Source organism: Eucalyptus grandis, chromosome 6 (assembly GCF_016545825.1).
Source record: "Eucalyptus grandis isolate ANBG69807.140 chromosome 6, ASM1654582v1, whole genome shotgun sequence".
Classification (NCBI taxonomy): Eukaryota; Viridiplantae; Streptophyta; class Magnoliopsida; order Myrtales; family Myrtaceae; genus Eucalyptus; species Eucalyptus grandis.
In genome coordinates, this window is record NC_052617.1 from 14,415,975 (window position 1) to 14,438,518 (window position 22,544).

The 22,544-nt window shown below is 39.8% G+C and overlaps 2 pseudogenes; both read right to left on the minus strand.

Moving 5' to 3' along the window:
• Positions 1–445: 445 nt before the first annotated feature.
• LOC120294331 lies at positions 446–5,798 on the minus strand (annotated as a pseudogene).
• An 8,683-nt stretch (positions 5,799–14,481) lies between these two features.
• On the minus strand, positions 14,482–18,175 carry LOC120286199 (annotated as a pseudogene).
• Positions 18,176–22,544: the final 4,369 nt, after the last annotated feature.

Consider the following 22,544-nt stretch of genomic DNA (forward strand, 5'->3'; position numbering starts at 1 on the left):
GGATGTGACGTCGCTTCACCACACGGCGTCCATGCAATCACATCAATCGAAGTTATTACGGTCGAAATTACCCTCAACTATTGCGAGGACTCGGCGACCAAGTCGTAGTGTGCGCCTCGGCTGACATGCGAGAAAGGTACAATTGTCCCAAACCATAAGCACCCAAGGTTAATAATCTTCACAACCCCAAGATCCGCGATAACATCCCGAGGTAATTACATCGATACAAAAGGAGTTGCACACAGCAAGTTACTCAGACTCACTTCGCGCCTTATTCGTACATACACACGTGGCTGGCGAAATTAACTCCTTACCTGAACATGAGTTCAGGCATTTTCACAGCTGGCTCACGAGAAGCATGAGCAGTCAAAAAGGGCTCTAGGGATGAGTAAAACCAGGGCCTTGGCGAGATCTAATGCCTTCTTGCGGCCAAAGAACTTTTCCACTATCGCCACGCAAATTCCATGGTAGTTCCAGGGCCTCTGCTTGTTATGAGGTTGCCATCCACCACCACTCTGTTTTCAGCTTCGCTTGCATCTGACAACTTATTGCACAGTGCAGGGAAAAGCTGTGGCCTTTTTCCCTGGAAAGACGCCAGGCAAGAAATCAATGAATAATCACTTCCCCCAAAGGAAAGATATTGCTTACCCATTAATATTTACCCGTTTTAATTCCCAAACCAAATGTTGTTCATAAGTATCAGAAGAAGTGCAATATCAATTCTTGGCTAAACACACCGAGAGGCATTTCCAAGGTCATGTAGCAGATTTACCAACCAAAAAAAAAGGCTGGATTTCACTTGAAAGCCACCTTGAAACGAAAGCAACATTTCATTTGGTTTGCTGCCATCTCATGCCTATTTAGGTCAAATTCTTAACTATCCTGTATGTGTCAGACATGGAATGGCCTCCTAATCAAACTTTTAACACAAGGTAATATTTGCAAGTCCAATAGAGCAATGTTTTCTCCATGTGAACAAGCTCTTTAGTCCACAGTTCTGTCTCAACAAATAATCCCAGAAATAGAAGAACATATTTATGAAGTGAATAAGTTCAACTGTCATTTTGGTTTCATATTTGGAAAACTGCAATACAAAGACAAAAAATGCAGCAATGAAACAACCTTCAACAAACCATGAGGCTCAGAACTAAAGCTGGGGACGCACATATCGCTCCATATGGTCTATTTGATTCCTTCTGCTTTTTCAGTAAATTGACTAATTTGTCACATCTTAGCAAATGCCTGAGCTCCACCAATCCTCCCTGTAATATTAATATATTGTGAGCAATTGTCAACTAATTAAAAGACACAAAACAGCTTTGGATAGCCCTACTTACAGGCAACACAATTAGATCATATGAGAGTTTAGAAGCCTCATCTGAGCATGTCTGCCCAGCTAGTTTCACTTTCTTTTGAGATGCTTTAATCTCAACTTTATCCTCAACAGAGGCTATGACAACATTTGCTTTGATCGCAGGAACATCAATGATGATAACAGCTTCCATTTCCTCTGAGCCATTGGCAATAGGCACCAGAATCTGAAAAGGACATTAAACCAAAACATCTTTACCACAAATCATTTTTTTTTCATTACAACAAAATGATCAAACAATCTGGCAAACTCTTTCTTCTTTTCTTTTCTTTTTTTTTTTCTTTTTTTTTTTTTTTTTGAAGTGAAAAGAAAGAATTACACTATTACTCTCCTCATAAAACTTGATCCTGTCTGAACTCAATCAACAAAGGAGGCAAACCTCTCAGTGGCCTATCTAATACCAGAATGTCATTTACATCGCATGAATGAAGTATCAAAATTTGCTAACCAATCTGCACAAGTTTCCTTCGCTAAAAGTACACAATGGGATAAGATTCATGCAAACAAACGGAAGCCAACTATTTACGTTTACAATTTGTGTGCACCCTCACACAGAGATCATTATAAAAAGAAAAAGTGTCAAACACCAATGAATTACCCATAGAAGATCATGGCAAAGGACTAAGACTTTTGAAAAGTCCAATCAGTTATGCACCTCTTATGCTCTGTTCATGGTTTTTCCAATTCCACATCACATTTACACATTAAATCCCCGCTCGACTTTCTCGTGGTTATACAAAACTCAAAGCGGTCAATAATTTGCATGCTAAAGTGTCACCCTATTTATCTTCTTCTTACAAGTGCACAAACTGAGATGATTATATGCATCAATGAAATGGACCTGGGATTGCATTGATCGGTCTTCAGCACACTAGAGAACTAGTGCTTTTGCCAGGATCTTCAGTTTAGAGGTTTGCTCTTTATTAGCGCATAGACTGAGAAGACAGTGCCAACCCGATAAACCTCAATGAGAATCAGTCTTAAGCCACACTGAAAGGTGAAGTTATTCGTCAAGCCAACAATAAGTCCATTTCCAAGCTAACTTGGACTAAATAAGCATCAACTCTATGAGAAATTGAGTTTGAAATTCCACTACCAGCTATTGATTCTATCTAGATGGAGCCTCATCTTTAATCTTGCTAAGTCAATGAGTTACTCGGCCAATTCTAAAGCCTAGCCTCAGTTTGATTAACAAGATTGAGTTCACTTAATCACTCCAAGCAAACATGACCACATCGGAATTAATGAAACCAAGACCGACTCATCAATCAGTGCTGCACATGTAAGAATAGGTAATTTGGAGGTTTATCTTATATAAGCCAAAAGAAATAAGCAATCAAAGAAAATATACCTCACTTGCTCCTTGCAGATCATGGACTTAACTAAGAAATTTATCTGAGGCTGAGGGCCTTTATCAAAAAGTCCAGTCCATTGGATTCAGTTCCAACATATGATATTCTTCGCCATGATTGGAGCGCATCACCCGTGTAGAGGAAAAAGAGCCAAGTAAATATTTTAGACAATTCCAAAATGATATGATAAAGCAATTATGTGACGTCATGGCAGAATAGGCGCAACACAATACATGGTGCTTGCAGTGAAATTTGCTTCCATAAAATTAAGATGGGAAAAATTATCACCTATTAAAGATTTTCACCATGTCATCAGTCCCCAAAAAAATTTATGAGCTACCTGCTCCAAATGATATTGAACCCTTCACGACACATTTTTTGCACCACCAAGAAAGCAGCCTTAACACCTTCTTGACATTATTTATATATGAAATATATCTATTAAGCTAGTTCCCTTGTTTAGATCTTTTAGCAGGAGTGCAACTGCAACAAGCTAGATAATGAAGCTTCAAAATGGTTCCTTCCACCAACATTTGTGCTTAGAATTTTCCCTTTAAACACATTTTATCTCAAATGATTCATTGAGCATCACTGGGCCAGCCACAGCCATCTTAACACCTTCTTTGGCATTGTTTGCATGGATTAACTGCTGTAACCTAATTGTTTTCTGTATTCTATACCAGACCTTTCCTATACCTATAGAGGATACTAAGATTGTTTCTTGCACTATACTTTGTTACTGAGGAATAAGAAAGATAAATATCTGCATGATGGGGGTGATTCACTCTGATGAAGGAACCAAATGGACTTAACTAAATACAGAAGTAAATTTTGCTAAACTTCTACATTAAAGATTAAGTATTAAACCGGGATGGTGCTATTGCTCATGCAAAGCCTGTTTACATTCTCTAGAGAGCACAATAGAGTAAAGGTTCCAACAAGACCACATTAGCATAAAGAAGTTCACAGAGGAGACACATACCCAGTGGCCCGCCAACTTCTTCTGCCTTCTCTTTTCCAAACAATTGCTCGACTAAGGTAACAGCATTACTCCATAGTGGTACCAGGCCCGACTGGTAAACCGTTTTGCCATCTACCTGCCCCTGGATTCGACAGCTGTAGCAAATGATGATAACTGCTCCATTAAAGATGGATGACAAGTTGCCTGTCAAAACCAGCATCCTCACATTTTAAATCTGTTTGTCATCATCATAATTATCGTGATTAACGACATATGAAAAGTGAGGGCCTACTTTCAATCCCTCTCAGCAAGCCCCATGATCCTAAAGCACTACTGCAGGCGTGCGCAGATAGCAGCATACAGCCGACCATCTGCAGCTTGTTTCTTCACCAGGTCTTCCAAAAACCTTACAGTCTCTGAGGCTAGAAGCACCAGGCATTCCTCCCTGAAGAATAGAATGTGAACCAAATATATTAACACCAATTGATCAATACTGCACACGCTGCAATATCCACAGCAGACAAAAACGCACGTGCATAAATGCTTATCAATGAGCAAGTAGTGCACAGTAAGAACAATCAATCTCACATAGACAACGAATCGATAGTCCTATGCAAGCTTCAGCTAGCTATCATCATCTATCAAAGGAATTCCTACTCTGGTTAAATACGTACAGCCTCCAAATTTCACTGAAAGTAATTAAAAGCAACGGAAGTTCACAGCGGCTTCGCACTCAGTCAACCACCAAACAGGAGTCACTAATCCGCTGGTACCGGTAAGCGACCGGTGCCTACAGGCAGCGATCGCCACGTACACTAACGCAGAGAAGCAGGAGAAAGCACAGGCGCATACGTACAGGTAGCGAGACCAGATCGAAGGCCGCGTCGGCGCAGTCGGAGATCAGAGCGTCGGCGACGATCTTCGCGCCGTGGCACACGTCGACGCGGAGCTGCTCCTCCGCCGAGGCCACGGTGACCTCGGCCCCGGCCCTCCGCAGCACGTCGATCGTCACCCACCCGCCTCGAGCGGCTCCGTCCCGCCGGGCCACCGGACCAAAAACCTAGCAAAAAGACACGCGGACAGAACGCACTCCGTAAGTACGCGCGTCCAGTGAAGCAACCGGAAGGAGAAGGAGAAGAAGAAGAGGCCGATGCATTGCCTTCATGGGAGAAGAAGCCATCGACGAAGCGAGACGGAGAAGGAGAGGCGAGTGATGGTCGTTTTCTTCTTCAGAGGAGGAGCGATTCTGGTAGTGGTAGGTAAAGTGGTAGGCGAGAGACGGGGTTTAAGGCGAAGAGAAGACGGCGCGGAGCGACGTGACGCGACGCCATTGGGTCGAATCGTAGGGCGTGCTTTTATATGCCGATTTCTCTAGGGGCGTCTGGCATGGTTTCTTCTGTGAGCTGGAGCGAGCGTACGGAGATAATGGCGGACGCTGGAGTTTCTCTGGAGTGGACATTTGTCCGGTGGTCAGTACGTGATGGGCCGGGCCGGGGTGGGCCGGGGTGTGCTGGGCTTGGTGGACCATGGGCCTGATGCAATCGAGGATACACGGGCCGGGCATGCGTGGCGTCTTGTCTGTGTGTTTTAAGCCCAGAGACATCCCAACTCCGTCACGAAAGTGGTTGGTGGGGTCCGTACGACAAACTTCCTGACCCCGAATTTCCTATTCTTCTTCCCGTAACAAAAAGAATAAAAACCCATGATAACTATGCAAGTTAATTTTTTCGTTCTAACAAAATAATAGAATGGTTTTGGAATAAATGAAGTAAAAAAGTTGCTTTTGTTCCTGAACAAGTTTAAGAAATAAGTTAATTTTTATTTTTATTCTTCTCTTGCTGACCCGTACATTGACGTTGACCGCCGGCCGCGCCCGCCGCCGCCGCTTGGGAGGCCGACGACCGCCGATCGCAGCCGTCATGGCCATAACGCCCAGAGCCGACCGCCGTCGCCAGGCCGTAAGCATTCACCCCACCGCGCCGTCGCCTTGCAGTCGCAGCTGCGGACGCCGCCGCGGCGCCTCAGCCGCCGCCGCGATCGCCGCCAATGGCTGCCCGCCTTGTGCCGTCCTCACCGCCGCATACATCCCAGCAAGCCCGACCAGCCAGTGCATTCTTGTGGAATTGCGTTGCTTGCAGGCGCGCGAGAGTGGCGGTGATAGGCGTGCGGCGCATCCAGTCGGCCGCCGGTGGTCGGCCGGCGGAAGCGTCTTGACGACGGCGAGCGGCTCCGGCGGTCTACTGGCAAAAATAAAAAAACAAATAAATATAACAAAGCTGTTTTTTACCAAACGCATTTCTATTCTTTTTCTATTTCTACGGTAAAATTTTGTGTAGTTATCAAACGGGTTTTCGTACATAGAAATTGTTCCAGAATAGAAATAGAAAAGAACTATTTAGAAAGAAATTGTTAAGTAGAAACGTTCACGCGCACCCTAAGTAGTCCAAGTGTAATAAGTATTTGCACTTACATTTGATTCTAGCCCACTAACACTTTAGTGAGGCGGCGCAACGAGCTCATTCAAACAAGTAATTGTTATATCTCAAACCGAATACCCGTATTCCTAGGGTAGTTGATACGGTTGCTCATTCCCACCCCCCGTCTTCCTAAATAGAAATTCCATGTGAAAGGGAGGCACCGATTAATCGTGTTATGAAAAATGGAAGCTAAATTCATGAAAATGGTTAGTTAACCTAAGTTTTTCTTTTCGTCTTTATTAGTCGATCTAAGTTTTTTTAATCGAAAAAATTGTCGTAGTCTTTTAAATAGATACAAAAAAACTACTTTTATTTTGTAGCAAAGCCTAAACATATTGTAGGACAAATACCAAATCCAAAAATAAAGAGGATTAACAAGACACTAGCGAGGTTAAGTACACAATTGTTCTATAGGAACAAATACATTGGGCAAAGTAATTAGTGGTTTATTACTAGATTTTATATCTTCGTTAGTGATGAGCACACTTCTGAATATTTTTCTTTGGTATTTAAGGTGTTGACAATTGGTGCTATATGCCTAGATTTAGCTTCCTCTACACAATGATTGTACATAGACAATTAGGTTGAGCAAATGCAAACTAACATATGAAAGAACAAATTTTTGTGGTTCAATGAGACATTAGAGCTCCTATGATCACCATTGAAATTGAAATACATGGATAGAGGATAGAGTATTGAATTCTGCATGTTACTAAACTCCGCAGCTTAGGTTGGGAGAAAATGGCTCATAGATCTAAACAAGATCGAGAGTTCAAACTCTTAATATAAAAACTAGATTAAAAGAAAACGGCTCACAAATTTAAATTGTGAGAGAAGAGAAAATTAACAAGGGATGGAGCCACACTTGAGAAAGTTGAAGAAGAGAGGAGGACTGTGGATTTGATTTACTAATGGCAGTCAACTAAGGTTTTTTTTTTTTTTTTTTTTTTTTTTTTTGAAGCAGTCCAGCCCTAAATTAAAAGTAAAAATATTATGAAGTTTAATCTATATATCTTAAGAAATTATAGGTTGAAAATTATTTTCATTCCAACATTCAGCATTTAGCTATGTATTATTCTTAACGGTTGCGATTGAATTCTTAAATAGGTCAAAGATTAAAACTACTGCGCCAAGCCTCGACAAAAAATTTTTCTTTTCGGACATCATAATTAGTTGCTAATGCATTCTCATCGAAGATACGGCTGTCAAATGTCAAGAAAGAAGGGCACCGGTTACATAGATTCTCGCGTAACGGCAATCTTTTCTAAGTCGAGTAACAAGCGGTAATTAGTTGGATCCGAAAGGATGCCAACGCATACTTTCAATTCCAAACAAATGCCTACCATCAATGTCAAGTGAAAGATTTAACCAAGCAAACCCAAATCCCAAGTGCGGCAAAAAAATGCATGTAATAATGTAGCAACAAGATAGCGAAAGTCTAACACTTTAGAGTGGGGATTATTAAGATAATTTAAATAATAAACTGTGCATTCATCTAACAACTTAAACATTTAACAACAATCAGTAATGGTTCCATAAAATCGCGTTTGCCCTTTTCTTTTTTTGACAATATTGCGTTGGTAGCAAGACAAAAAAATCCATTGACATAGTTAGTTTGATAGGTAGAGGCTTACTCCTGGTTGAGCGGTCATGAGTTCGAAAAAATCTGAGTTGCTCCTCAACCTTAAGAAGCCCCGTTTCATTTGCGGCATGGGTTAGACTATGCTAAGGCATAGGGATTACCTTAACTCTAGCCCACCGATTACTTTGGTGAGGTGGCACAACAAACTCACTTAAATAAGTAATAGTTATATTCCAAAATCGAATATTTTATTGTATACATAAACTCTTATGCTACCGCCCACGGGGTCACTGGCTCAAGACAAACAGAATGACACGTGAAAGTAGAGACACCATTAACATGTGTTACAAATGTTGGAAGCTATATTAGATATAGATGATTAGTCAACTTAAGTTTTTTTTTTGTCATATTAGTCAATATAATTTTGTTTATTGGAAGAAAAATTGTATTCATTACTAAAAAAGATACATAAAGAACTATACATATTTCATAACAAAGCGAATCGTAGTGAGAAAGCAAAGTCTAAAATCATTGTAGAGCAAAGCCAAATCTAGAAAGATAAGGAGGATTAACATAGCAATAGCAAGGTTAAGCATGCACTTGTTCTGCAAGAATAAATTTGTCAACTAAAATAATTGGTGGCCAAACGCTAAAAATCCCATTTTTTGTCAAAGTTTTATTCTCCATTCTCTATGGCGTTGCCAGTGACGATGCACGTTTAGATTTGGCTTCCTTTTTGCACCATGGCCATATGGAGATAATAAAACATGTTGAACAAGCACATATCTAACATTTTGGAAAAGCAAATTGTGGTAGTTCAATAATACATACATTTCTATAATAATTACAATTGAAGGAAATTTGGTAGAGGACTTGTAAATAGACAAAGCCTTTGGGCATTGAATTCACAGGAGAGCATTATTAAGCTCCTAACCTAGATTGTAAGAGAATGGCTCCCAAAATCTAAAACTAAATCAAGCTAGTTCAAACTCTTAAAATGTGAAACTAAGCTAGGAGAAGAGAAGAGAGCTTCTATGTCCAAACTAGAATAAAAGACAAAATGAGAAGAAAAAAATGCAGACAAAATCAACATGAGATGGAGGAGAGGCGAGACTAAACTCAAACCCTCCCCCCCCATGTTGGAGATTGAAGAGAGAGGAGGGACTAAAGATTTGATTTACTAATGGTGATCAACTGGGCGATTCAACCTAAGTTAAAAAAGTAATTATAAGGTTTATCTTGTATATCTCAAAAATTTTAAAGGGAGAATTATTTTCAATTTCTAAATTATCAATTCCAACATTCCAGCATTTTAGCTATGTATTAAAATGCACGACAATGGTCATGATTAAAAGAACGACTGACACGCACTTAGCAATTGCAGTCGGATTCTTAAAGAAGGTCAAAGATTGAGTTTACCATAATTATGTCTCGCGACAAAAAATAAATAATTTAAAAAAAATACATTTCTAAATTGATTGGTTGTATCGGTTAAAACAATGATTCAATAAAAAAACATTATTCTATTATCAATCATTTATATCTAAATAATTTTATTGATAATTAAAAAACCTTTTTTATATTCTTTTAAGTAATTTGAGTGATCAATTTTTTGGGGGAATAAATGCATTGGACAGTACACCGTGTGTGGATATCTAGTGGCACAGGAATCGTTGACGAGTCAATTTTATGTAATTCACACGTGGCGGAATGGGGAACCAACGATCAGGAATCAAAGGCCGCGTTTGACTCTCAAAAATGGCCCACAACGGATTTGTCCAAACGGTGCGGCTTGAAAAGCGGGCATTAAAAACAGCAGCATTGTGTCATCTAATCCATCTTAAATCGACTTTGGGACCTGCTTTCCCACTCGCAATCCCATAAATATTATAATCAAGCAATTGGAATTAGTTTAATGATCGAACTCAAGTTGAATAATTAGTCGGTATTTGGTATCACTCATTTTGAGTTTTAGTCAAATGTTTGGCAATATTCTTGGATTAGATATATTTACATAGGATCATTCGAGTCAGGAAAAGAGATAAACGCAGATTTAATAATTTTTTCCTTTTAAATAATGTAACGGTCTTCTCGAAGATGGAGTGTCATATAGACTTCTTAATCACTGTGCAAGACCTTCTCCGGCAGTTAATCATTATTGCTTTTGATCACCATCCAGTCGTTGTTGCCTCAAATAACTGCCAATCATCATTGCTGGCCGACCGATCATGTACAGACGATGAAGGATGAAAAGGACAAATCGTGATTCTCACCATCGACACTAAGATTTCCTCCACAAGTGCGCCAAATCCTTCGATGTCATTGTCGTGAGGTACATCTATCTTCAATACCTTGGCACCGTCCACCGGTGGATTTTTTGTCCACTTCCTCTTGGCCCTCATCAACCCGAAAATCATCGATTTCGTCAGTAAGTGGCACCCAAGATTCGTGGTGTCCACACCCAATCGCCACCATTCACCTCTAAATCAGTCGTCAGTACCTCATCGGCCAAATCGATCATGCTCGCTACCTCTCTGCTAGGGGTCATCAAACCGAACCGAACTGAAAAATTGATTTTTGGGTTCGGTTTTTCGTCATCGAAATTTTCGGTTCGATTCGATTTTTATCGATGGGCGGAGCAGGCAAATAAACCATTAAAATGAGAAATTTGAGTTTTACAGAAGAAAAAAATAAAAACTTAAGGTTAAAAACTAAAAACCAAAAAATCAGGCAAGGCAGAGCCAGAAATTTCGGTTCGGTTGATTCCAAGATTTTTAACGGTTTGGTCGGTTGGTTTTCAAAAAAAACCAGCAGGCAAGATCGTTGCGCCCTACTCTCTGTTGCTCAGCGACTCCTCGACAACTCGAGACTTGTCTTCACCGAATTCGAATCACCGCTGATGCTATAAAATTAAGCAAGGACTACGGCCTACGGTGGAGATGCAAAAAATGGTGACAAGGGAGACAAATTGAACGGAGCTTAAAGGTAGCAGTGACCGCAATAGTGAGGGCTCAGAGTCATGAATTGCCGGGCAAAAGTGAGAAAAAAAAAAAAATCGGATTTTGAATTACACCAAACATGCAATGACATTTTCTATAGTTTAGAAACTTTCTGAAGAATTTATAATTTCACTTTACCTTATTATATCACAATCTTAATACATACAACTAAACACAATGTTAATTGATACATAGACAGTATACCTGTACATTTTTCAAAAAATAAATAATAAATAAATAAATACATTTTCATACTTTTTTGAAGGCTATGCTTATATTCAATTTGTTGAGTGATTGTTGTATATTCGCTTATTGAATATCGCCGTAAAATTTTATCTCAGACCATCTCGCCTTGATTCTTACCATTTCCAATTCAATTCTTGATTTGAAAAAGTGAAACGGGTATCGTGTGATTTGATTCTCGATTCCCTAGGTAAAATCCACACCAAGCATCGAGAATCGATGAATCCGATCTGAATTAATTATAAATTCTCCTTTTTCTTTTGCTAACAATAACAAAGCCTGTCTCTCAAAGTCTCGTCACCTCTCGTCTTTCGATTTTGCCACGTATTAATGACAAGCCAGCACCCACTGACTCAACATTTTATATTGTTTTCTGTTCTCTATATCTAGTTTCCCACACTTTCGTTGAAATAGTCCCTTTCCCATTGGGAGTCAAGATCCGCATCTTTAGTTGAATGCTCCTAAAAGGGTCGTGTAGGGAAAATTGTTAAAAAAATTAGGCTATTGGAGAATAATATAAGGACTATAGTTAGTATTTTTTATTTTTTAACAAATATAAATTTCCAAAGTACATACCAAGCACGACGATGTCTACATCATTTTGGCTCGGGGAAAAGGAGGCTTGACTAGAAGTATGACTATTGTATCATGAACTGCAGCTCGCATCTAATAATTGTAACAATGTCGCCAAAGAGATCCTTTCTTATTGGTACAAATTTGTTTCATTGTTAATGTTACATGTTCCTGAACTTTTTATTTTTTATATTATTTTATGTGTTCATATTTTTATGAATTGTTGTTATTGATAAATTGAAATTTTGTCACTGTGTTCATTTTCATTTTTGCTATACTAAAAATGAAACCAAAAAAAAAAAAAATGAAAAATGAAAATGAAACTAGAAAAAAAGAAATTAGTTGATTTCAGGAGTAGACCCTAAAGCCGATTGTTATGATAGGTTCATATTCCCGATTTAAAAGAATGTAAAATAGGTTTCAAGTTCCAAAAATTAAATGATGAATTGACATGATAGATTTTAGGTTGCTGATCAATCCTAGAATTGCTTATTTGATTATCTCATGCATCCTTTGCAAAGAAACTGCCCATGGAATTTCTTCATTGAATGGATTCTATTTTCAACTTGGAGTTCTATTTTCCTTTCCAAATCATAAGAACAAACATTGCTTTTGCCAATGTATCTCGATGGACAAAGGAAAGTATTAAAAAGTTTTAAATCGGTGTGTTTGGTATCTATTCAATCATAAATCTTTCAATTAAGTTATTTTACTTATAAATATTTTACATTTGTGCCACTTGAATCCATCCAAATTATTTTAGCCGTAAATCAATTATGTTAACATTAGTAGTCTTACATGATGCGATTAGTGTTACCATGAGACATTATATTAATAATTTTTATTTTTTATTTTTTTTTTATTTTTTTGTTTTTTTAATTTTGAATGGTGAGGGTTACTAGTGAAAAGTGCAAGAACAAAAAAGAAAAAGAATTAAAATTTTAATTTTAAAAATTAGTAAAAATTATTCACGTTAGCAATTTCTTATCAAAATTGGTTAATTAGACTTAATTGACATAAAACGCAAATTTAAAACTAAATTAATCAAATCCGAAAAGTTAGCACTAAATTGGTCAATAGAATAAATTTAGAATTTTTGGTACTTTTTTCTCTATATGAAAATAATAAAAACACAAATTAAAACAAAGAGGCCTTTTCCTATCGGTAATTGCCGCGCCGTCAATAGTCACCTCTTTATTCTTCATAAAATCATCGTTCAGCGCTTGGAAACTGGAAAGCCGCCAGACAAGAAATTTTTCCTCCACGTTCAAACGATGGACCGATTGAATTAATCGAAAATGCGAGACAGGTCGGGTTTCCATACTGCTATAATCATGATGACGAGTCGTTAATTTCCATTTATCGAGAAAAAAAGCGCGCACGGAAAAGCAGAATAGTCGTCCTTTTCGGCGCACGAGCTCTCACCTCTCCCCGTCATCATCCTCCCATAAGGATGACCTCTTCCAAAGCCCGCTCTCATATTTTCCCCATCATCATCCTCCCATGAGAATGACCTATTCCAAAGCCCTTGCTTTGACATTTTCCGATCATCCTCCCATGAGAATGACCTCTTCCAAAACCCTTTACGTCACATTCAAACCGCAGACCCACGGCAACTCCACTCACAAAGAGACAGCACTTGATCGCCGGCCCAAGAAAGCATAGCATGGATGCGACGTCCTTCACCACACGGCGTCCATGCAATCACAATCAGTCAGTTGTTACGGTCAAGAATTACCTCCAACTATTGCGAGGACTCAGCGACCAGTCGTAGTGTACGCATCACGGCTGACGCGTAAGGGAAAGTTACAATTTGTCCAAACCATAAGCACCCAAGGTTAATAATCTTCACAACCCCAAGATCACGAGTAACATCCCGAGGTGATTACATCGATACAAGGGTTGCACACAGCAAGTTACTCAGACTCACTTCGCGCCTTATTCGTACATACACACGTGGCTGGCGAAACTAACTCATACCTGAACATGAGTTCAGGCATTTCACAACTGGCTCCACAAGGAAGCATGAAAGCAGTCAGAAAGGGCTCTAGGGATGAGTAAAACCAGGGCCTTGGCGAGATCTAATGCCTTCTTGCGGCCAAAGAACTTTTCCACTATCGCCAATGCAAATTCCATGGTAGTTCCAGGGCCTCTGCTTGTTATGAGGTTGCCATCACCACCACTCTGTTTTCAGCTTCGCTTGCATCTGACAACTTATTGCACAGTGCAGGGAAAGCTGTAGCCTTTCCCTGGAAAGACGCCAGGCAAAAGAAATCAATGAATAATCACTTCCCCCAAAGGAAAGATATCGCATACCCATTTATATTTGCCCGTTTTAATTCCCCAAACTAAATGTTGTTCATAATTATCAGAAGAAGTGCAATATCAATCCATGGCTAAACACACTGAGGCATTTCCAAGGTCACGTAGCAGATTTACCAACCAACTGGATTTCACTTGAAAGCCACCTTGAAACAAAAGCAACATTTCATTTGGTTTTGCTGCCATCTCATGCCATTTAGGTCAAATTCTTAACTATCCTGTATGTGTCAGACATGGAATGGCCTCTAATCAAACTTTTAACACAAGGTAATATTTGCAAGTCCAATAGAGCAATGTTTCTCTTCCATGTGAACAAGCTCTTTAGTCCACAGTTCTGTCTCAACAAATAATCCGAAATAGAAGAACGTATTTATGAAGTGAATAAGTTCAGCCGTCATTTTGGTTTCATATTTGAAAAACTGCAAAACAAAAGGCGAAAAATGCAGCAATGAACCAACCTTCAACAAACCATGAGGCTCCAGAACTAAAATGGGACGCACATATCGCTCCATATGGTCTATTTGATTCCTTCTGCTTTTTCAGTAAATTGACTAATTTGTCACACTTAGCAAATGCCTGAGCTCACCCAATCCTCCTGTAATATTAATATATTGTGAGCAATCATCAACTAATTAAAAGACACAAAACAGCTTTGAATAGCCCTACTTACAGGCAACACAATTAGATCATATGAGAGTTTAGAAGCCTCATCTAAGAGCATGTCTGCAACTAGTTTCACTGCGAGATGCCTCAATCTCAACTTTATCCTCAACAGAGGCTACTACAACATTGCTTTTGATCGCCGGAGAACATCAATGACGATAACAGCTTCCATTTCCTCTGAGCCATTGGCAATAGGCACCAGAATCTGAAAAGGACATTAAAACAAAACATCTTTACCACAAATCATTTTTCATGCAACAAAATGATCAACAATCTAGCTAACTCTTTCTTCTTTTCTTTTTTTTTTTTTTTTTTTGGGTAAGAAAAGAAATTACACTATTACTCTCCTAATAAAACTTGATCCTGTCTGACCTCCAATCAACAAAGGAGGCAAACCTCTCGGTGGCCTATCTAATCCTAGAATGTCATTTACATCGCATGAATGAAGTATCAAATTTGCTAACCAATCTGCACAAGTTTCCTTCGCTAAAAGTACACAATGGGATAAGATTCATGCAAACAAACAGAAAGCCAACTATTTACGTTTACAATTTGTGTGTGCACCCTCACATAGAGATCATTATAAAAAGAAAAAAAGTGTCAAACACCAATGAATTACCCATAGAAGATCATGGCAAAGGACTAAGACTTTTTAAAAGTCAATCAGTTATGCCTCTTATGCTCTGTTCATGGTTTTCCAATTCCATCATATTTACACATTAAACTCGCTCGACTTCTCATGGTTATACAAAACTCAAAGTGGTCAATAATTTGCATGCTAAAGTGTCACCATATTTATCTTCTTCTTACAAGTGCACAAACTGAGATGACTATATGTGTCAATGAAATGGACCTGGATTGCATTGATCAGTCTTCAGCACACTAGAGAACTAGCGCTTGCCAGGATCTTCAGTTTTAGAGGTTTTACTCTTTTATGAGGCATAAACTGAAGACAGTGCCAACCAGATAAACCTCAGTGAGAATCAGCCTTAAACACACTGAGAATTGAAGTCCGTCGTCAAGCCAACCATAAGTCCATTTTCAAGCTAACTTGGCCTAAATAACTCTGAGAAGTTGAGTTTGAAATTCATTACCAGCTATGCGATTCTATCTAGATGGAGCTTCATCTTTAATCTTGCCAAGTCAATGAGCTGCTCGACCAATTCTAAACCTTGCCCCAGTTTGATAAACAAAGATTGAGTTCCTTAAACACTCAAGCTCGACATGACCACATCAGAATTAATGAAACAAGACCGACTCATCAATCAGTGCAGCTTCTCTAAGAATAGGTGATTTGAGTTTGTCTTGAATAAACCAAAAGAAATAAGCAATAAAAGAAAATATAACTCACTTGCCTTGCAGATCATGGACTTAACTACAATATTTACCTGAGGCTGAGGGCCTTTGTCGAAGTCAGTCCATCAGTTCAGTTCCAACATATGATATTCATCACCATGATTGGAGCGCATCACCTGTATAGAGGAAAAAAGAGCCAAGTAGATATCTTAGACAGATCCAAAACGATGTGAAAGCAATGACTGATGTTTTTATGTGACGTCATGGCAGAATAGGCGCAAAACAATACATGATGCTTGCAGCAAAATTTACCTCCATAAAATTAAGATGGGAAAAATTATCACTATTAAAGATTTTCACCACGTGATCAGTCCCCCAAAAAATTTATGAGCTACCTGCTCCAAAAGATATTGAACCCTTCACGACATGTTTTTGCACCACCAAAAGCAGCCTTAACACCTTCTTGACATTATTTATACATTACATATCTCTAAGCTAGTTCCCTTGTTTAGATATTTTTAGCAGGAGTGCAACCGTGGCGAGCTAGATAATGAAGCTTCAAATGGTTTCTTCCACCCAGATTTGTGCTTAGGAATTTTTTCCCTCTAAACACATTTATCTCAAATGATTCATTGAGCATCATTGGGCCAGCCACAGCCATCTTAACACCTTCCTGGCATTGTTTGCATCGATTAATTGCTGTAACCTAATTATTTTCTCTGTATTCTATACCAGACCTTTCCTATACCTATAGAGGATACTAATATTGTTTCTTAATATACTTTGTTACTGAGGAATAAGAAAGATAAATATCTGCATCATGGGGGTGATTCACTCTGATGAAGGAACCAAAATGGACTTAACTACTTAGAGAAGTAAATTTTGCTAAACTTCTACATTAAAGATTAAGTATTAAAACCGGGACGCTGCTATTGCTCATGCAAAGCATGTTTACATTCTCTAGGAGAGCACAATAGAGTAAAGGTTCCGACAAGACCACATTAGCAAAAAAGAAGTTCACAGAGGAGACACATACCAGTGGCCCGCCAACTTCTTCTGCCTTCTCTTTTCCAAACAATTGCTCGACTAAGGTAACAGCATACTCCATAGTGGTACCAGGCCCGCGACTGGTAACCGTTTTGCCTTCTACCTGCACCCTGGATTCGACAGCTGTATAAAAATAGAATAACTGCTCCATGATAGCTGCCTGTCAAAACCAGCATCCTCACATTTTAAATCTGTTTGTCATCATCATAATTATCGTGATTAACGACATATGAAAAGTGAGGGCCTACTTTCAATCCCTTCAACAAGCCCCATGATCCTAGTTCAGGAAATGTGCAGCTAGCAGCATACAGCCGACCATCTGCACCTTGTTTCTTCACCAGGTCTTCCAAAACCTTACAGTCTCTGAGGCTAGAAGCACCAGGCATTCCTCCCTGAAGAATAGAATGTGAACCAAACACATTAACACCAACTGATCATTACTTCGGTACTTGCTGCAATATCCAAAGCAGACAAACCGCACACATGCATAAGTGCTTATCAATGAGCAAGTAGTGCACAGTCTTATGCAAGCTTCGGCTAGCTATCATCATCTATCAAAGGAATTCCTACTCTGATTAAATACGTACAGCCTCCAAATTTCACTGAAAGTAATTAAAGCAACAGAAGTTCACAGTGGCTTCGCACTCAGTCAACCACCAAACAGAGTCACTAATCCGCTAGTACCGGTAAGCGAACGGTGCCTACAGGCAGCGATCGCCACGTACACTAACGCAGAGAAGCAGGAGAAAGCACAGCGCATACGTACAGGAAACGAGACCAGATCGAAGGCCGCGTCGGCGCAGTCGGAGATCAGAGCGTCGGCGACGATCTTCACGCCATGGCACGCGTCGACGCGGAGCTGCTCCTCCGCCGAGGCCACGGTGACCTCGGCCCCGGCCCTCCGCAGCACGTCGATCGTCACCACCGCCTCGAGCGGCTCCGCCCCGTTGGCCACCGGGACCAAAACCTAGCAAAAAAAAACACGCGGACAGAACGCACTCCGTAAGTACGCACGTCCAATGAAGCGATCGAAGAAAAAGAAGAGGCCGATGCATTACCTTCTTGGGAGAAGAAGCCATCGACGAAGCGGAGACGGAGAAGGAGAGGCGAGTGATGGTCGTTTTCTTGTTCAGAGGAGGAGCGATTCTGGTAGCGAAAGTGGGAGGCGAGCCGGGGTTTAAAGGCGAAGAGAAGACGGTGCGGAGCGACGACGTGACGCGACGCCATTGGGTCGAATCGCAGGGCGTGCCTTTTATAGGCCGATTTCTCTAGAGGCGTCGGCATGGTTTTCTTCGTGAGCTGGAGCGAGCGTAGAGCGTAGAGATAATGGCGGACGCTGGAGTTTCTCTCTGGAGTGGACATTTGTCCGGTAGTCAGTACGTGATATAATGGGCCGGGCCGGGGGTGGGCCGGGGTTCCCTGGGCTGGGCTTGGTGGACCGTGGGCCTGATGCGATTGAGGATACACGGGCCAGGCATGCGTGGCGTCTTGTCTGTGTGTTTTAAGCCCAAGAGACATCCCGACTCCCGTCACGAAGCGGTTAAAATGAGTAGTCCAAGTGTAATAGTATTTGCACTTACATTAATTCTAGCCCACTAGCACTTTAGTGATACGGCGGCAACGGGCTCATTCAAACAAGTAATTGTTATAACTCAAACCGAATACCTATATTCCTAGGGTAGTTGATATCGCTTGCTCATTCCCACCCTGTCTTCCTAAATAGAAATTCCATGTGGAAGTGGAGGCACCATTAATACGTGTTATGAAAAATGGAAGCTAAATTCGATGAAAATGGTTAGTTAACCTAAGTTTTCTTTTCTGTCTTTATAGTCGATCTAAATTTTTTTAATTGAAAAAATTGTCGTGTTCTTGAAAAAGATACAAAAAAAAAAACTACATTTATTTTGTACCAAAGCCTAAAAATATTGTAGGACAATGCCAAATCCAAAAATAAGGAGGATTAACAAGACACTAGCAATGTTAAGTACACAATTGTTCTGCAAGAACAAATCCATTGAGCAAAGTAATTAGTGGTTTATTACTAGATTTTATATCTTTGTTAGTGATGAGCACACTTCATAATTTTTCTTTGGTATTTAAGGAGTTGACAATTGGTGCTATATGCCTAGATTTATCTTCCTCTACACAATGATTGTACGTAGACAATCTGGTTGAGCAAATGCAAAACTAACATATGAAAGAACAAATTTCTGTGGTTCAATGAGACATTAGAGCTCCTATGATCACCATTGAAATTGAAATACATGGATAGAGGATAGAGTATTGAATTCTAGAAAGCATGTTAGGCCCTGTTTGGCAACAACTCAGTCTTGCAGGATTACGATTTTTGTTACGAGAATCGGTTTGGGACCCGAGAATCGCGTTTGGTAAATTTTTGTTCTCGGGAACGATTTTGGACAAGATTTGAGAATAAAAAAAAAATTGATTATACGTCAGAGAATCGGAAAAAAGAATCAAAATGTAAAACCCTTGGTTGCCATCCGCCATCGCTCGCCGCCGTCCGCCACCACACTGCCACGCCCGCCGGTCGCCCGGTTCGCCGCCCGGTCGCCTGGTTCGCCGCCGATCGCCGGAGGCAAGCCCGGCCACCGGCGAGGCTGAGCCTCGCCCGGATCACGGCGAGTGCGCGGCGAGCCTCGCCGGTGGCCCGGGCGAGCCTCGCCATGGTGGGCTGGGCGAGCCTCGCCCGGAGTGCCGGTGAGGCTCGCAGCCACGGCGGCCAGGGCCTCGGCGGGGCTGGGCGAGCCTCGCTCGAGGTGCCCCGGCGAGGCTTGGCGCGCGAAGGCCGACCTCGCCCAGGGTCGGTGACGCTCCGGTGAGCGTCGCCGGCCCTCGTGCGGCCGTCGCCGGTCAGGCGGCCCGGCCAAATGAAGAAGAAGAAGAAGAATAGAAAAAAAAAAGAAAAAAAAAAAAAAAAAGAAAAAGGAAAAAGTAAAAAAGTAAAGAAATTATTTAAAAATCAAAAGAAATTAATTTGGAACGGAATCAATTAATACGGTACCAAACGCAATTCTATTCCATAATCAAAAATTTTAAACGATTCTACCAAACGCTTTTACTCGGGAATCGGTTCAGGAACATAATAAAAAATAATCATTTCTAGTCGAATCGGTTCAGGGAACGCAGAATCGTTGCCAAACGCGCCCTTACTAAACTCAGTAGCTTAGGTTGGGAGAAAATAGCTCATAGATCTAAAACAAGATCGGGAGAGTTCAAACTCTTAATATAAAACTTGATTAGAAGAAAATGGCTCACAAATTTAAATTGCGAGAGAAGAGAAAATTAACAAGGGATGGAGCCATGCCGAAAGTTGAAGAAGAGAGAGGGCTTTAATGATTTGATTTACTAATGGCAGTCAACCGAAGGTTTTTTTTTTTTGAAGCAGTCAACCTAGATATTGTAAGGTTTAATCTATATATCTTGAGAAACTATAGAGTTATGAAAATTATTTTCGATTTCCAGCATTCCAGCATTTCGCTATGTATTTAATGCACGACAATGTTCACAACCGCAAGAACAACGGCACACGTGCACTTAACGGTTGCGGTTGAATTCTTAAATAGGTCAAAAGACTAAGTATACTGCATCCAAGCCTCACAACAAAATTTTTCTTTTTCGGACATCATCAATTAGTTGCTAAAAATGCATTCTCATCGAAGATACGGCTGTCAAATGTCAAAGAAAGAAAGGGCACCGGTTACATAGATTCTCGCGTAACGGCAACCTTTTCTAAGTCGAGTAACAGAGCGGGTAATTAGTTGGATCCCGAAGGATGCCAATGCATACTTTTCAATTCCAAACAAATGCCTACCATCAATGTCAAGTGAAACATATAACCAAGCAAACCCAAATCCCAAGTGCGGCAAAAAATGTATGTAATAATGATAGCAACAAGATAGCAAAAAGTCTAACACTTTAGAGTGGGGATTATTGAGATAATTCAAATAATAAACTGTACATTCATCTAACAACTTAAACATTTAACAACAATCGGTAATGGTCCCATAAAATCGTGCTTGCCCTTTTCTTTTTTTTTGACAATATTACGTTGAGTAGCAAGACAAAAAAAATCCATTGACATGGTTAGTTTGATAGGGTAGGGCTTACTCCTGAGTTGTGTGGTCATGAGTTCGAAAAATCTAAGTTTCTCATCAACCTTAAGAAGCCCCGTTTCATTTGCGGCATGGGTTAGACTATGTTAAGGCATAGGATTACCTTAACTCTAGCCCACCGACACTTTGGTGAGGTGGCAATAACAAGCTCACTTAAATAAGTAATAGTTATATTCCAAATCGAATGTTTTATTGTATACATAAAACTCTTATGCTACCGCCCACGGGGTCACTGGCTCAATTCCGCCCTTCTTTCCTATCAAAATTAAGACAAACAGAATGGCACGTGAAAGTAGAGACACCATTAACATGTTTTACAACAGTTGGAAGCTATATTAGATATAAATGATTAGTCAACTTAAGTTTTTTTTTTTTTTTTTTTTCGTACTAGTCAATATAATTTTGTTTATGGAAAGAAAAATTGTATTCATTACTAAAAAGATACATAAGAATTGTACATATTTCATAACAAAGCAAATCGAAATAGAGCAAAGTCTAAAATCATTGTAGAGCAAAGCCAAATCTAGAAAAATAAGGAGGATTAAAATAGCAATAGCGAGGTTAAGCATGCACTTGTTGTTCTGCAAGAATAAATTTGTCAGTAAAATAATTGGTGGCCAAACACTAAAAATCCCATTTTTTGTCAAAGTTTTATTCTCCATCTATGGCAATGCCAATTGACGATGCATGTTTAGATTTGGCTTCCTTTACACCATGGCCATATGGAGGTAATAAAACACGTTGAACAAGCACGTATCTAACATTTGGAAGAGCAAATTGTCGTGGTTCAATAATACATCACCATTTCTATAATTACAATTGAAGCTGGAGGTAGATGAATTGTAAACAGACAAAGCATAGAGCATTGAATTCTGAGAGCATTATTAAGCTCCTAACCTAGATGGTAAGAGAATAGCTCCCAAATCTAAAACTAAATCAAGCGAGTTCAAGCTCTTAAATATAAAACTAAACTAGGAGAAGAGAGAAGAGAGCTTCTATGTCCAAACTAGAATAAAAGACAAAATGAGAAGAAAAAAATACAAACAAAATCAACATGAGATGGAGGAGAGGGTGAGACTAGCTCAAACCCTCCCCATGCTGGAGATTGAAGAAGAGAGGGAGGACTTTAAAGATTTGATTTACTAATGGCGATCAACCTAAGTCGGAAAAAGTAATTGCAAGGTTTACCTTATATATTCAAGAAATTTTAAAGATAGGAAATTATTTTCAATTTCTAGATTATCAATTCCAACATTACAGCATTTCGTTATGTATTAAATGCACGACAATGGTCATGATTAAAAGAATGACGGCACGCACTTAGCAACTGTGGTCAGATTCTTAAAGAGGTCAAAGATTGAGTTTACCATAATTACGTCTCGCGACAAAAGTTTTCTTTTCGGGACATCATCAATTAGTTGCTAAAACCGCATTTTCATCAAATAGACCGCTGTCAAATCTCCAAGAAATAAGGGCACTAGTTATATAGATTCTCACGTAACGACAGTCTTTCTAAGTCGAGTA